The sequence below is a fragment of the Uloborus diversus genome, chromosome 8 (genome assembly GCF_026930045.1).
Source record: "Uloborus diversus isolate 005 chromosome 8, Udiv.v.3.1, whole genome shotgun sequence".
Taxonomy (NCBI): Eukaryota; Metazoa; Arthropoda; class Arachnida; order Araneae; family Uloboridae; genus Uloborus; species Uloborus diversus.
The window spans coordinates 35,877,683-35,894,790 of NC_072738.1; the positions used below are offsets into that span (position 1 = coordinate 35,877,683).

At 32.9% G+C, this 17,108-nt stretch overlaps 1 protein-coding gene across 2 annotated transcripts in view; it reads right to left on the reverse strand.

Moving 5' to 3' along the window:
- The window catches only part of LOC129228192 (clavesin-2-like), a 35,262-nt gene that overhangs the window by 12,337 nt on the left and 5,817 nt on the right, over positions 1 to 17,108 (reverse strand). Inside the window, exon 1 of one of the 2 annotated variants that reach the window (XM_054862859.1) lies at positions 7,061 to 7,260. The exons of the other annotated variant lie outside the window; for it this stretch is intronic. The gene's annotated coding sequence lies outside the window, so the exon portion shown is untranslated. Of the gene's footprint in view, positions 1 to 7,060; positions 7,261 to 17,108 lie in introns of those variants that run through there. 2 annotated transcript variants of the gene reach the window in all.

Here is a 17,108-nt window from a genome sequence, read left to right on the forward strand (position 1 = left end):
TTTCACAGTACTAGAGGCAAAGATAGAAAGGTTATTGCGGCTACTATTATTTCATCAGAGTAAGAAAAACAAAGGAAGTACTAAGCACGCTTCAGGGGAACAGGGAGAAGTTGCAAACAAATATCGAGCATCTCTTAAAACATCCAGAGACTGCAGATATATCCAACTTCTTTATGGGTTTTTTTGCCTACTATACTGTTATGGCTATTCCAAACTGATGAACCCAAAAGAAGGGTATAACTGCGGTTTCTGGAAGCTTTAACGAGCTGTATGGTATTTGCTTGCAATTCTGCCTTAGTTCCGGCAATGGGATGGCTATTTGTAGCTTTACAGAAAGAAGTCACTTCAGTTATAGGTATTGCATCAAAAGATGCAGTCTTTTTATTTTAGTTGAATCAAAATCATTGCAAAATACCTTTTTTGTACTTGGAACAACGCAGAAGTAAAGAGAAAGAATTATTAATTAACTAACTGCTTGACTTATTTGAACTAACTGACATCAGTGTACTATATGTGCCATATTTAAAGGGCGGGGTACTCGATATTACTGCAACTTTTGTGTTAATATATGTGTGCTCCATATTGAGCTATTTTAATAAGTATTCAAACATACTCATTAAACAAAAGTATGCGCAAGAAAGCACCAAAGAAATAAATAAAAGTTGAAGGGAAAAATAAATGATGTAAAAAATATAATAAAAAGTAGAAATATTGATCAAAGCCAATAAAATAAATGGTATAAAAATTTCCCCTGTTTGATTTCACCGCAAGAATAACTTGTAGCATGAGGTTTTTGTATAGCATAAAATATTGTCACCTCTCCCCCCGATTTTAAAACTCCATCTTGATATTGACTTAGCACCAAAACAATAGAACGCTTAGTAGAATAAAAATTCTGTCTGTACAGTATTAAAATGCTCTTCTCTTTATTGTAAAATATCTTGAACAAACTGCTAATGCCGGCAGGATTTATCTTATTTTCCCATACAGAAAAAAGAAAAATCATCTATTGAAGCATATGAAGGGGAGACGAAACTGACCTACGGGTAAGGAAATAAATTAAAATTGCCTCAACAGATGGCAGCACTAAAACAAGGAATTCTTTAGTGAAAAAATACCTAGGCACGTGAAGCAGAAGAAAATAAAAAAAAATCCTACTTTTATCGCAACTGACAATATCGCATACTGCATTCTCTCGATAATATATCTGTGCAGATACATAATCGACTGTTAAATTATCAGAACAATTACGCATGTATGCTCAAGTTTAATTTTCAAAAAAAAAAGAAGAAAATTTAATTTTTGAAAAATAATCAGAATTTCGTCATAGTAACTTGTTTACTGGAAACAATTGATTTGCTGTTCCAAATTGTTTTCAGTTGTTATTTAACTGTCTTAAAAAGTATAGAATGCATTCCCAATCAATAATCCAAAAAACTTTGGTTATTAGTATTCGCCAATTTAGTTCATTAAAAGGGATTGAAAATTTTAATCTACGTCCTAATTAAAAAAAAAAAAAAACTTTCGGTCAGGAAACAAACGCATGCAAAAATCTTGGAGAAAAATTTTACGCGTGATGTATTCAAAGGTTAGATATCAGAAATAAATTAGTCTGTAAGTTTTTGACGTAATCTTCAAGGTTCTAATTGTCTAATTTCTGCTAATGTTCCTCATAATTAGACGAATTGTCCTTAATTAGTATCAAATGAATAATTTTCTGGTTTCCTGGTGTAAATTAGCTTGGGAGCATTTCCTCAACCAAAAATACCATAATATTACTTTGTGTAGAATATTTTTAATATTATTATTATTGTTATTATTTGCACAAACACCAAAATGTATAGCGATTTAAGCAGAAACTTTTGTTCATTGTATAAAATTAAATACTGTTCGCAAAGACGAAATAGTATCTAAATTTAACTAAAAAACATTCTTCCTCAACAGATTTAATTACACATAAGAATTAACAATTCAGTTATTAGATCAAGTAGTAAAAAAAAAGAAAAAAGAAAAGAAAACATAGGGAAGTAAATTAATACTAAACATAATTCGTTTTTCTTTTTTTATCTTTTAGAATTTCATTGGTTTTCTTAAAGTGCAAATGATAGTTGCGACAGCAAACCTGGTTTAGCAATTCGGTAAAAGTTTTTTGCTTTGAAAACATGTGTGGGGAAATTATCGTACCTAACTTTAATCAAAAAGCATAGTTCCTAAACATATTTCAATGCAACTTTAAAATATTTGTTTATACGTAAATAATAAAATAGTAATAAAAATAGAAATAAACATCAGGAAAGTAAATATACAAGAACACATATAATTCAAGGAGTTTCTCTTTCTTTCATATTTTAACTTTTAAAATTCTTTCAGAGCTTTAACTCTTAAAATTGGTTCCTTACAGAGCAAATAATAGTTGCGACAGTAAACTTGATTTTGCCAAACATTTTTGTTTATAAAACATGTGTAGAGAAAATTATTTTATTTTTCCCCGCTAATTTTAAATTTTTTACTAAATACTTCAGAGAACGAAAAATTGCTCATAAGCGACACTGTATTTAAGGGGAAACGCGGGGAGTACCGTTCCAAGAAATATTCGATTTATTAATGCAAATTCACTGTAAACTGGTTTATAACCAGGGGTTTTTTTTTTTTTTTTTTTTGAAAAAAAAAAAGAAAACTTTTAAAAGTTAAAGCTAGCTAAGCAATATGAGCTGACTTTTTTGACCGAACAAAAATGAGTCACAAATGCCCTATAAAAAGGTGTGCTCTCTCTCAAATATTTTTTACAACGAGAACAACTCTCATAAGAAGTTTCTGCTGAATCTTCAAGTGGATACACGAGCTCATACTAAAACTGTAAACAATTGATAAAAGTACCCCTCGTGAGAAAAAAACAATCCCGTTTTCAACATTATTTTCTGTAATCGGTCCCCAGACGTAAACATAACCCACGTGAATTGGGGCAAATTTGTATCTGCGCCTAATATAAGCATCGTTCCACTGACCTTAAACTCGATCTCTTCAAGAGCCTCCGTGTTCTTTGATCCGAAGCTGGCTGAAAGGGAAAGTCTCCAAAAACTGGGCCAACGGAATAAAGGAAGAACACTCAAGGATATCAGAGGCTGTGATAACGTGATCTGATAGGCATATTATGAAATTTATTCAAACTTGGCATATTTAAATGACATTTAATTATTCCTGTGCTCTTGCCTTGCTGATAATAAGTGAACAGGGGCACTAGGGTGGTTCAAAAAACCTTTTTTTCAGCTAGAGTCCAGGACACCTCCTATTTTTTTAGACTTACTAATAGTATTAGTAAGTCTAAATTAGTAAGCTGTAAAAGTTTTAGCTCCTTACTCAAATTTTAAGAGGGTGCTCAATGACCCCTTCATTTAACATTAGCCGTAGCATAGAAAATGTCACAAATTTAGAAACATTTAACTTCCCCTGCTGCTTTTTGTAAATAATTATTTTATTGCAACGTATATGCATATTACACGTGTATATTATAATATGTAGCATTGTTTTTCCAGTTAAATGTATTTTTAACTAACCCCCCCCCCCCATAGTTTGGGGGGGGGGTTGAGCACAGTGTGTCAATTGAAATAAGAAGCTAAAATTCTTTAAGTATATTACTATCCACAAGTCTCAAAATATTGAGGCGGTTCTGCTATCTTGGAGAAACTTTTTTTTACATGTAACTTTGAACCACCCTAAGGGGCACCCCGGTTGGAAGTCACGAGAGGTCACTGTGACCGCTCAAAAATTTCCTTATTCGGCAAATTTTGTCTGACGATTCTGCAAAAATATCATTATTCGGGGAAATTTGGAGTTCTATTCGGCGAAAATTATCATCATTCATCAAAATTTGGAGTTCCATTCGGCAAATTGAAAATTTCCATCCTCCCAAAAATTTTAGTTCGGGGCGTCCCCGTTAGTGAGGATATTCATTTTTACCAAATTTACTTCATTGTTGAATAAGAGAGCTGATTAATTCTTGAATATATACAAACTAAAAAGCGTGCTCTTTTATCCGCAACGAACTCGCCGTCAAAATGAAAAAAAAAACTGGTGGTCAAATAAGAAGGGGGGGAGGTCTACATCTTTCACGCCACTTAATGGTGAAGTTACGTAATTGTTTTAAATAAACTTCTGCGGGGCTGCCCTGAAAGTTAGACCGACGCACTCGCCAAAGAGTGGTGGTAAAAACCGCTTTCATCCTTATACCCGAAAAATAACCCAAGCGTTCAGCGTTCACTCTAGCTTCTATTGTTACTCTGTGAGTTAAACAAAGGGTACAACTTTCAGTTATGAGGGTTTTGGTCAATGCTGCCAATAAAAAATAAATGTTTTACATGAAAAATCTTAATATGGTAACTCAAAAACAAAAGTTTACTGTCTGTTAAGCCGGGTTTAACAAAGGCTTCTGTAACATAAAAAAAGTTTTTTTTTAAAAATAATTAAATATTTTTCTGTTCATGTTAAAAGAACAGAAAGTCATAAAATATGTATATAGTGACAAAAAAATCTCATTTTGAACGAATATAATTGCTTTTCATTTTCTCAGAATGGTTAATATGAAAAAAAAAAAAAAAAAATCATCTAAAATCAAAATGGAAAGGGGTCAAATGTTTTTTTTGATGTTGCGCCAGAAATTTGGCGAAAATTAGAATCATTGTTGCCTTCTTAGAAGAAAATTTCTGAAGATCTAATTAAAAAAATTCTAAAAGCCACAAAAAAAAAAAAAAAAAAAAAAAAAATTAAAAAATTAAAAAAATCCGATTTTTATTTGTAAAAACGTTTTAAACGAGTTGTTTTGGAGGCTCTTGAAGGGAGAGGGAAATTTCGTTTTCACCCTTGCTGAAATCAGTGTTAAGATACAGCTTGAAGTTTGAAAATTGGTTAATCATTGAAACTTAACGTGGACCTGAAAAGATTGAACTATTTCTTTGCCTATTAATCCCGTAGTAAAAAATTATATTTTTAAGTTATTTTCAAAACAAGCACATGTAATCAATAAACACTTTCTATCGACATGTTTATAAGTTCCACTATTTTACATAGAATTTTATCTTATCAGAACTTTATCTCGACCCTCATGTTTAAGCAAGATATCCTCCTAAACCAGTGTGTTTAAATCTTACCCAACTTTTAACTCTTTTGTTATCAGTCTCTAGTATTAAATTTATCCTTAACTTGAAAACGACAGGGCTGCGAAATCGGCGGGAAAATGAGACTCCGACATTAGCTCGGTGACTCCGATTCCTTCACCCCAAAACCAGTCCGACTCCGAACTCGGAGAAAATAACTAAAATTGGTGGGGTCTGAACAATGTTTTTCCCACAGTGAATTAATGTTAAGAATCAGATTGAAAAAAAAAATAATTAAAAATAAAAGGAACAAATAAAATTGATAATTTTTTTTTGAATGAAGAAATAAGAATGTATGGGGTGGTTCAAAAACACACGTAAAAAATAAAGTTTCGCCTAGATAACGGGACACCCCTCAACATTTTTAGACTTCTGGATAGTAATATACTTAAAGAATTTTAGCTTCCTATTTTTACTGAAAGAGGGTGCTCAACCCTCTCCCCCAAACTTCATAAGTATGTAGAAAGGGGTTAAAAAATACATTGAACTGAAAAGACAATGCTACATAATATAATATACACTAGAAATATGCATATACATTGCAATAAAATAATTATTTACAAAAAAACAGCTGGGGAAATTAAATGTTTCTAAATTTGTGACATTTTCTATGCTACGGCTAATGTTAAATTGAGGGGACATTGAGCACTGTCTTAAAATTTGAGTAAGAAGCTAAAACTTTTACAGCATAATACTGTTAGTAAGTCTAAAAAAAATAGGGCGTGTCCTGGACTCCAGCTGAAAAAAAGTTTTTTTTAACCACCCTAATGTATATAAGTCATTTTAATGTACCTCATTTGATATGATAAATGATGCGTTATATAACAGTATGCGGCAATAACAATTTTTATTTTTACTTATAACTGCATTTCTGTCCTTGATGTAAAAAAAACCCGCATCTCGAACTTTCAAAACGAGAGTTATTCTCGGAATATTAATTCTTTAATCATAGAACATCCTCAAAAAACTAGAATCTACCCTCTCCTCGATCTTCATCCAAATTCACTCCGAGGTCACGTGAAGCGATGAATGAAGTTACGAAGATAAAGGTTAACTTCTTGCCGCTAAGATAAGGAAAAAGATCCGAAGAAGTAATAATCGGTTTAATCCATGTTTACAGTTGTTCTTTTATTTAGGAATTACGCATGATTTGTCCTTGGTTACAATAGAAAAAAAAATATGAGGAAGAAATTACGCTTTTAAAAAACATATATTACTTGAATTTTTATGCAATACAACACCTGTTTATATCAACCTGCATGAATGTTTTTGTTGCTGCTCTGTGTTTTGACAGAGCGAATAATCATGAAATTTGAATGCAAATGAATTCAAGAAAAAAATTTCTAAACTTCTCTCTTCACATTCTAAACGGAAAGTTTAAATTAGATAATTCAGTTGAATTTTCAAACAAAAGTTCTATGGTAGCGGATAAAAATTCTAAAAATATTCCTTTTAACATTCTAAACTGAAACTTAAAAAAATAAAATGCAAGTGAAAAAAAAATCTTCTAAAATTCACTCTTTACATAACACACTGAAATTCGAAACCAAAATTGAACAATTATTCAGAAATAAAACTGCTTTTGTGAAACCCAATTGTCCAAATTACAAATTCTTAACTAAGAAAGACTAACAATGTCATAACTTGTTAAATATGTATTTTACTACTAAATAGTTCCACTGAGAATATGTATTAGTAAATAAACTTATTTATTATCAAACTAATTCAACGAAGAGTTTCAAAACAGTAAAAATCGAACATGGTTAAATTAGGGGGGGGGGGGCAGAATTCGTCTTATTCGTCTTGCCCTAATAATGCAATGGGGAGGGGGAGGAATTTGTAGATTGCATACTTTTCACATAACACCTTTTACCTTGGCATACGACAATATTTCAAAGAATTAAACTTACTATCCCAACAGCTGGAAAGACGATAGCACCAAACTGCAACTGTGACCTAAAATGTATAAGCTGCAATAGAACAAGAACGCCAGATGTTACTGAACGCAGAGTTGGATACAATCCCCAATGTTTTGCCACCAGTTTCGGGGCTATATATATATGTAAGGCTCTTCACCTCAAAAATGCGGTGGGGCGGGGTCAACTTTCAGCCCTCCCACCCCCAAGAAAACTTCGCCAACCCCCTCTCAGGTTTTCTGGAAAACTTCAGGATTTAACAAGCCCTAGAGGGACTGTTGTCCCTTTATGTTTTGTCGTGGGTTAAAGGTTATCTTTGTCCATTGAGATAGTTTCTGGGAGGGAGGGGGGAAAGAAAATGTATTTGTTTATCTTCGAGGTCAAAGGCAGGGAGGGGGACTCGGCAGCCCTAGCGAGATTCTAGAATGTTTTCAAGAGTTCCATAGAAATCGGATGTCTAGATTCAGCAGCAATAGTGCAGTGGATGGAATGGTATTGCTTTGAATTGTGAAAGTTTGTTGCTTCTGAGGAAAATTCCTTGAAAATAGTGCAATATGGAGTTCGATCAGAATTTAGTTAAAATGAGTAATAAAAAGCTAAATAAACGAGATTACTTCCCTATTTTGTTTAATGATATAGTCTCACAAACTATTATGTCAACTCAAAGGAACTTGAATTTAATTTGTGGTACCTTAATTGTTAAATCTTTGTTTCATGTGATTCTACGAATATAAATCAAAAATTACCTCTGATATATCACACTATAATTATATATATATATATATATATATATATATATATATATATATATATATATATATATATATATATTCGCTAATTTGCTTACAGTAGGTTTTTAATGGGGCTGTAATGGTCAATGTTGGTCAAAAATTCTTTCTGAATTAAACATAGAAAATACAATAATTTACCCAAGGAAACAAATTTCAAAACACCGTTGTTAAAGTACTGTGATAATTCTTCCGCAATTTAATGGTTCCATTCAATGCTTTTTTTGACAAAAAAAAAAAAAAAACCATTATTTAACTTGAAAACATGTCTGAAGAAATTTTCTTTATCAACGATTTTTATCGCATGCTATATTAATCAATGGAACATGGATGAATGTCGTAATCATACCGAGGACCTATTTATATTAATTAACAAGATGTTTTATTGTCGAAGATCATTTAAGGAAAATCATACTTTGAATTTGATCCAAGCTTTTTTCTTTTTTCATGAAATTCTTTTAAATTGAAAACTACGTCATTTCACTTCAAGTGTTGCACATGTATTCATACTTAATTTTTTTTTTTTTTTGGATCTCGTGCCATTTTCACAGAAGTTTACGATCATTATTTTATTAAACTTCACCTCCGTTTAAACTTTTCCCCTCTCAATAGTATTTTTGCTATTTGAGTGATTTTAGTAAAATGTGAGATAAATATATTACAAAGACCCTAAAGCAATTGTATCTTTCATTCGCTAATGGCAAAAAAAAAAAAAAAAAAAATCTTAATTATAAACAAAGTTAAGCAAAATAATAATAATATTAAAATATAGATTTTTAAAACTTGGAGAACAAAATGGGGTCGTTTCTAAAATTTTAAAAGTATTTTTTTCTGAAAGAGCATGCTTAGAAACATAGGATTTGACCATTTTTTAAATAATTTGTTTAAGTTTAATATTTTAAAAAATTTATCTAAATCGGTGCGCTTTCATTGTTTACATTTCTTGCCGATGACATCATAAATAATGAAATGCCATTCTACGTTGCCATTCACAGAGCGAAATATTTAATTCGCATCTACACTCACGTGTATTGGCAACGATATGGTTGATAGATAGCAAGCGTAGAGCGCAATTTTAATTCGCCTCTTGATTATCATAATGTGGAATCGCGGTACAAAGATGCGCCAAAGCGCATCATTTGTGACGTCATCAAGACCACGCCTTGTTTGAAAAATCGGACAGTTTAAAAAAATTAATTAAAAAATAACTGTTGGGGAAAATGAAAGAATTTTCTGGGTCCATGTTATTATTATTTATTGAGCAATCACGATTGCTTATTGTTCTCACTTTACCGTTTTTGGCGTCCGTGCCTTTTTCAGCTTGGACCAGGCCTGCAGCACCACCGTCCACCGGCGGCGGCGCGGCTGGTCCTGAGCACTGTCCCCCGAAATCCACTTTTGCTGGGCGGTGGCGTCCATGTCCCACACACACGAACGCCTACACACACACACACACACACACGAACGCCTACGCACACACACACACGAACGCCTACACACACACACACGAACGCCTACACACACACACGAACGCCTACACACACACACGAACGCCTATACACACACACGAACGCCTACACGCACACGCACGTACACAACACTCACTCACACACTTGCATACATACACTTACGCACCCACGCACCCACACACATGCGCCTACACAAACACACACGCTCGTGATTGCGAAAAACATAATTTGAATTCAAGATGCCAAAAATTCAAATTATTTTTTTTTTATTTTTTTATTTATTTATTTATTTTTTTTTTTTTGCTTATTCTATCAATTTCAGTGACTAAAAGTACTACTTTTGACTGAAGGAAACAACCCCATTGCTTTGAAATTGCATCACAATTTCGCGAGCAAGTGAAAAGCGATGTGTAACATCTGAATTAAAATATTTGCATTCGAGCTGCATTATCAGTAACGTACCCTAAATCCCAGCAGATGCAATAGATTCATTTGGTTGTCCTAGTTGTTTATCCGACTGTGTACACAGAGTGATTCAGATTCAAAACAATTCATTCAAATTTTACTAAAAGTAGGATGAACTAACAAAGGGTTATCAACTGCACTTATCAGGCCATTTTCAAAGATTCACAGCAAGTGTGTCTGGCAGTGCTTACTTTATTTTCTTAATATCCTGTCAACTAGTCAGCGATTTGGTTTTTACCTAAAATTTTTGATTCTATCACACAATAGCTTAAATTACTATTTTTTTTTTCTTTTTGAAAACTATATTAGGTCAGACTGCTGAGACTATACATGATATTTGCGAAATAAATATTACTTAACTATAGTTGAGGCAAACCTAACCTGATAACAATGGAAGCTACGCAGATCCTAATCGCAGCATTACGACGCTGACAAGTTAGGTTTGCCCCAACTACAGAAGAAAAGTTTAATCATTAATTTTCTTTACTATTATTGTGCAGTTGTTGTCTGTTTAGCAGATGATTTAAAATTGTGTTTTCGTGTAGAGGATTGCTTGCGGATGTTAGAAAACAACAATTATTCAACAAAAGACACTACTTGATTTGAATTTCACGATTTGTTTTAAATAAACAAAATTTACCTCAGTCGATAAAGCAGCGTTTTCTTTTCATCAAGATTGTTACAAGAAGTTTACTTCCATACTAATTGTAATTTAAGTAAAAAGAGGGATCAGACAACTTTACACATAAGAGCTTAATTTATAAATCTACGTAAATAGTCCGAATTCCGTCTAACTCATAGAAATTCGGGAGCTAAGCTCCCTTGAATTCGCTTGCAAATAAAGCCTTGATCGCTATCTACATTTTTTTAAAACGTATGATCAAATAAACATTATGCATCGCAATGTACACAGAAAGAATGTTCAATGCACCACAATTTGCATAAAATTAATGATCAGATCAACCCCAATTTTGTCAATGCCTGACACCTTTTTCTACTCCTGCATGTGTTCATGTAGAACTTCTGTTTGTGTATGAAATTCTCTTCACCATTTGCTTCGAACAGCAGACAAAATCACGTGTTCTGTATCAATAATTAACCTGGAAGATAACTCAACTGTCGAAAGTTGCCGATCGTTTATTTATTTATTTATTTATTTTTTTTTTTTAGATTCTGAAAATCCGGATTAATCGATTCATCCAAAAAAGTGGTAACAAAAACATGACCTCTGAAGGCAAACTTTCACCTCCTAGAAGAATCACTCTGACGTCAATGGGCCCACGCGAAATAAACCGGAAAATAATAGTTACCAGACATGAAGATCATAATCCCTTACTAGTTACCTAACAGTGACCAAAGAATGCGTAAAAGGAAGAGTTATTGAAGGCCGACCCACATTAATGCACGTGATGTCGCAAGTGTTTGGTAGGGAACAGGTTGTGGAACACGTGAACGGAACATTCAAGAACCTCGTCTGGAAGGGTGGTTCAGTTACTTTTTTCGTTTTTTCTTACGTGAGAAATTTTAGCCTGAAGCTAATACCTCATCGCAGCAGCTGAAGTAAGAAACAAAGACTCCAATTAGACCTCCACCATTACCAAGACATTGTTTCATTTGCCCATGTAGAAGTTAATTTCATAGTTGACCACTTGGTATTGTAAGGTGCTATAATGGATTCAAAGAAGAAGGTTCCATTAAAAGTTATAACAAAAGCTGAATTAATTTCACGCACACAAAAACTCCCAGAGAACATTGCCATTTAATGTGCACAAAGAACAAAATATTTCATCTGTTGAACCTAATTTATCCCAGATTCTGAATTGAAAATTATCCAACTTAATAGTCAGAAAACATTTTCTATTAAGTTGGTATGCAGGGTCTGATTAACGCACGGTCCTGCGGGTCCGTGGACCTGCGCACCGTAACTTTAGGAACACCGAAATAGGGTAAATTTATTTATTTCTGCCCTTTTTTGTGAAGTTCTTAGAAGATGTGCAGATTTTAATGTGAGAGGGACACCAAATTGTACTAGGACCTGAGCACCGCTTTGGTTTGATCGTGCCCTGTTGTCATGGCCTTGCCTACATAAATTAAGGTCATATAATTTATGTTGGTAAAGTAAGTTACTAACATTGTTCATACAAGAAGAACAAGTGTTTCTCTCGTATGAAAGATATTTCGTTAAATTTTGGTCACTATATTTCAATTAGATTGACTCTTAGAATTGATCAATTAGCTATGATTTTAGTTTTTGTTAAATATGAGTTGAGTAACGCGAGGCCTTTTAGGACATACACAAAACTTGATGAAGAAAGCATTCAATTGCAATCTCATGCAAGCAAGATACAAGTTGGAATTTCAAAATTCTGATTTTATTGTTTGACCAGAGGAGATTTGACCTTAAAAGAGAATATGTCAAAACAATATTTTTATTTTAAATGTGTGTTAATACTTTTTGTGTCTCGTCAAAACTTCTATTACGTCAAAAAATGCCATCAATTTGCGTCAGAATAAACTGATCTAAGTATTTTAAAAATATGCCTAACAGTATTTGTTGAAAAACTCTTATTTACTTCGTTTAGCGTGCGGAAAGTTTTCCATGAATAACATTATTTAGGAGGGAAACCCTATTTTTGTCATATCACGTATAAAAACAATTATAACTTCAACAGTAAACAAAAGAATGTCCCAACAGAGAACTTACTCTGAAAGATTACATACTAAATTAAGTAGTCTGTTCGAACGAGGCGTATATTGTTCCCAGCCAGATGAGTAAATTTAGAAGAAGAAAAATAGCGTTACGTCATTTACACGGATCGCTTATGATCAGATGATTCAATCATAGTTTTGACTAGGAGGAAAGACAACGTCGATGACGATCTTAAAAGTCGGAATCGCGTGCAGCAGAAAGAAACCTGAATGAAGTCTACTAATAAGATCATAAGAAAAAAAACGTAAAATTTGACTCATAATGGAAGTAAATGTTTCGATTAGGGTCGTTAATACTTTCTTGCAGTTTCAAAAACAAACGATTTTCTTCAAACAAACGATATTTTTCGCTGCCATTCACGGATACTAAAACTTTGAATGGATATAAAATAGCCTGAGTAAAATGCAATGACGTAAGATTTTTTTCTCATAATTTGCTGTCATTATCAAATTCGGGCCTTGATTGTAAAGAAGTGTTGTTTTACCAACCATGTAGCTATTCTATGCATATTTTTTTTTGAAAATAAAGTTTGATAGGACCCTACATACCTCGATAACAGCTGATAGCTCATTTCTAAATAAATTAAATTTAAAATTGTTTAAATATTGCGATATAGATAGTTTTATTCAAGAAATATTTTAGGGTGTTTTGTTCAGGGCCCTAAAGGAAGTTGTCTCCTGTATTTTTACCTCAGCTTTTTTATGGTTATATTAACAAAAGATTTTATTGAGAGATCTAGTTTCAATTATTGATTTAAATTTCTACCTTTTCTAGATAGTTGGAGAAAGTAGTTATTAAGATAAATTAATACCTTTATGCTGAACAGTAAAGTAAACATAAACAACGTCGAAAAAAGCACAAATTTGCAGATTACTGCATACACGTGTTTCGGCGTTTCAGGGAACGCCTTTTTCAATGCAAAAAGTAAAGAGCTTATATGGATGAACAGACATCCGACAAAATCTTTGTCATCCATAAGCTCTTTACTTTTTGCATTGAAAAAGGTGTTCCCTGAAACGCTGAAACACGTGTATGCAGTAATTAGCAAATTTATGCTTTTTCTGACGTTGTTTATGTTTACTTTAAAGTAGTTATTATTAGATGTTTATTAAATGTGAATATGCATAACTGGACGAGGAAAACGAACTCCCACACTCTGCGAATGAAACCTTTGGATACGGGTGCACCGTCCGTCAGTTGAATAGTAATGCAAGGTGTAGCTTAGCTTGGACACTCTAGAGCAGGAGTCGATAACTAGTGATCCGCGGTCCTGATCCGACCCAGCAAACTTTTGAAAGAATAACTTATGCAAATAAGTTAGTTAAAAGTATTCTTCTACTTGTAATAATACCTTCGGGTGCTTAAATTACTTTCAAATATTCTTCTGCATATCACGATATCTTTGGACGCCACCCTCATCATTTGGTCTAATATTTCCTATGAACCTCACTTGCAAATTGTCAAGATGGTAAATACAATTTCTCCCGTTGATTTTTGTATTCAAACGTGTCTATCGATTGTAGTTAATATCAATTTGTGAATAATAAAAATAAAAAAATAAAAAGAAGATAAAGTATATGATTTTTTCCCTTCATCCAGATTAAATTCTGTAAAAAGTATCCGATGCCACCTAAAATTACTTGTCGACACCTGCTCTAGAGACGCATCTAGTACTAATTACAGCACTGTAGATTTTTTTCCGAAAATAAAACGATAATTAATAACTCTAAAAGCAGTGAAGCAACGTAAAATAAATGCGGTTTTTTTTTTTTTTTTTTACTTTAAACCTCTGTAAGTGAAAATAAGTTATTAAGAAAGTTATTACGCTTGAGAATTTTCTACATACACAATGTGGGTTTCTCGCTTTCCAGCATTAATTCTTTTCCATTAACCCGCTATCTGAACATGCGATTTAGTATGTGATAAGAAATAAAAACTATCTCCAGACAAGATTTTTTTTTTTTTTTTTTGAAATGCCCCATAAACTTTTCTATGACAATGGTAAGGAAATGGCAAAACTCCCAGATATCACATTCATTGCGTTGCGTTTTCTTTTCCTTTATGCCAGCTGCCGAAACGATTTGGTTTGAAACATGAAAAACCAACTCACCTTCCTGTTGTTTTCATCGGACACTTTCTAATGGCGGATCGTAAAACTTAGCTAAAACATAAAGTTAAAAATGAAGCTAAAACACATAGTCAGTGATTTTTGCAATAGGCCGGAAATTGTATCATTCATAATTTTCATTTCAAATAATTTACCAATATGCAACTCTAAATCGACTAGTAACATACGGAAATTTTAATTATGCCTTTATGATTGAATAATTTGATATTTTATTTTAACCTGCACAAGTCTAAATTTACGAATTCAAAGCGAAATTGTCATAAAAAAACAATTGCGAAGCTGAACTATTGCCAGTATTAATGATTTGTAATTAACTTTTTACTGTGATTGCATTCTATTAGGCTGAGCACCATATTAAAATACCAACTTACCTAGTTCTGACAAAATATTATGGCATCAAGCTCCAGAGAAATAAACTGAGTTCAGTCAATCTTTACTAAACAAGCTCTAACCAATCTTGAATCAATTGAGCGCTGGCCAATCTTCAACGAAGAGAGTCCAGATGCAAAAAGAGCTTTAGCCAAGCATATAAATTCTGATGAAGTATAAAGGAACTGAATTTTCTGACCAAGCAGAATGGAGCTAAACCGAATACCAAGAAATCGACATAAGACGACGCATCAACGAATTACGCTGATGAAACGCCATCGAAAAGTACTCAGACGAAGTACCAATGTAACGCGTTTAGACTAAGTACCAAAGAAACGCATTTTGGCGAAGTACCAAAGAAGCGGATTCAGACGAAGTACCAAAAAAACGTTTTCTGACGAAGCTCCAGAAAAATGCATTCTGATGCGGTACCAAAGAAACGCATTCTGACAAAGTTCCTGAGAAATACATTGACGAAGTACCAAAGAAACGCATTTTGACGAAGTATTAAGAAAACGCGTAATGCAGAAACGCCAACGAAACGCGTTCTGACTAAGTGTCAACGAAACGCTTTCTGACAAAGCATCAACGAAACGCTTTCTGACAAAGCATCAACGAAACGCTTTCTGACAAAGCACCAACGAAACGCTTTCTGACAAAGCACCAACGAAACGCTTTCTGACAAAGCACCAACGAAACGCTTTCTGAAGAAGCACCAACGAAAACGCGTAATGCAGAAGCGGCAATGAAGCGCGTTCTAACGAAACACCAAGAAATTAAACTTAGATGAAGTAATAGGGGTTGAAAAGGTTCAAACGAACTGAACTATGACTACTAAAACAGTTAAACGGAAAAGGCAATCTGGTAATAAATTGTCTGCTACGATTTAAAATGCTAAGAGTAACGATTCAGCAATGATTTAATTTTTGATTGATACATAACGAAGCAGTTTTATATTACTTTCATTTTAGAGTTGCAAGATTTGGTCTTTTAGGTATGAAAAATTGAAGTTTCTGTGAAATGTCTTCAATATGAACTTTTAATGAGTTCAGATTAATTTTATTTTAAGTAATGGCTGAAACATTGAAAGGGTTCAAAATGTTTTTATAAATTAAAAAAAAGGCAGTAAGAATTCAGAATTTTTAATCTAGAGATAAAATATAAAATAGTAACAATCTGCATCATCTTAATCACTTCTTTTTCAAAAAGTACCCCTTGACAATCAACCAACATTGTTCAGTTATTCATTGACTTTCTAATGATAGCTTTAGGTTAGTGTTTTTTAGCGCGACTTTAAAAGTTACCCAGAACAAGCTAAATGGATTACTAGATGTGATATTAATTACCAAATCGATAAGATTCTAAATGTCGCCAAGAACCCTACAGCAGAAAGGTCCCCACCTTGCGAATAAACAATTATATATATAAAAAAATAATAATAATCGTCCGATTGACATGAGTTATTTTTCATTGTGTTCATACACGAATTGCTGTTTACTAACAACGATCTTGTAAGCAGTACAATTATACGGGAAAAAAAGTTCTTTACGAAAGTTAAAATGTCAAGGCGAAACTAAGTAGGGTAAGGTTATGATAAAAGACCTTGCATTTTCTTGTGATGACACAACGGTAAAACTCACAGGTAATATTATTCAATTAATGAATACGATTATGACTTATTTATTTTTGTAATGTTTTGCCCCAAAGCTATTTGCGAATGCTTAGATTTCTGAGGGGAGAAAAAGTCCGTGAATATGGCTAAGACATTCTCAAATATAATGAATGTTTGTACTCTTTATTGGTCTCAAAATTCATTAGATTCCTCTAGTCACAATTAATTACAATATAGTATTTTATGTAGAGAAAATTTGTGAAACAAGAAATCGCCAGACCAATTTTATTGTTAATCAGCTCTTTCTGATTACTACTTTAAGACAACGAAATTACCCACTAATAAATAACTATTCTACTTGTAAATGACCTACGTTTTTCCATCAGTAAAATTGTTGGAAGAAATGCAATTTCATTAGTTAAAAAGAGTTTTAAAATTATTGTTATTATAGTTATTTCAGTTTTAGAATAAAAATTCTGAGTTTCTTCTGCATTTTTTGCT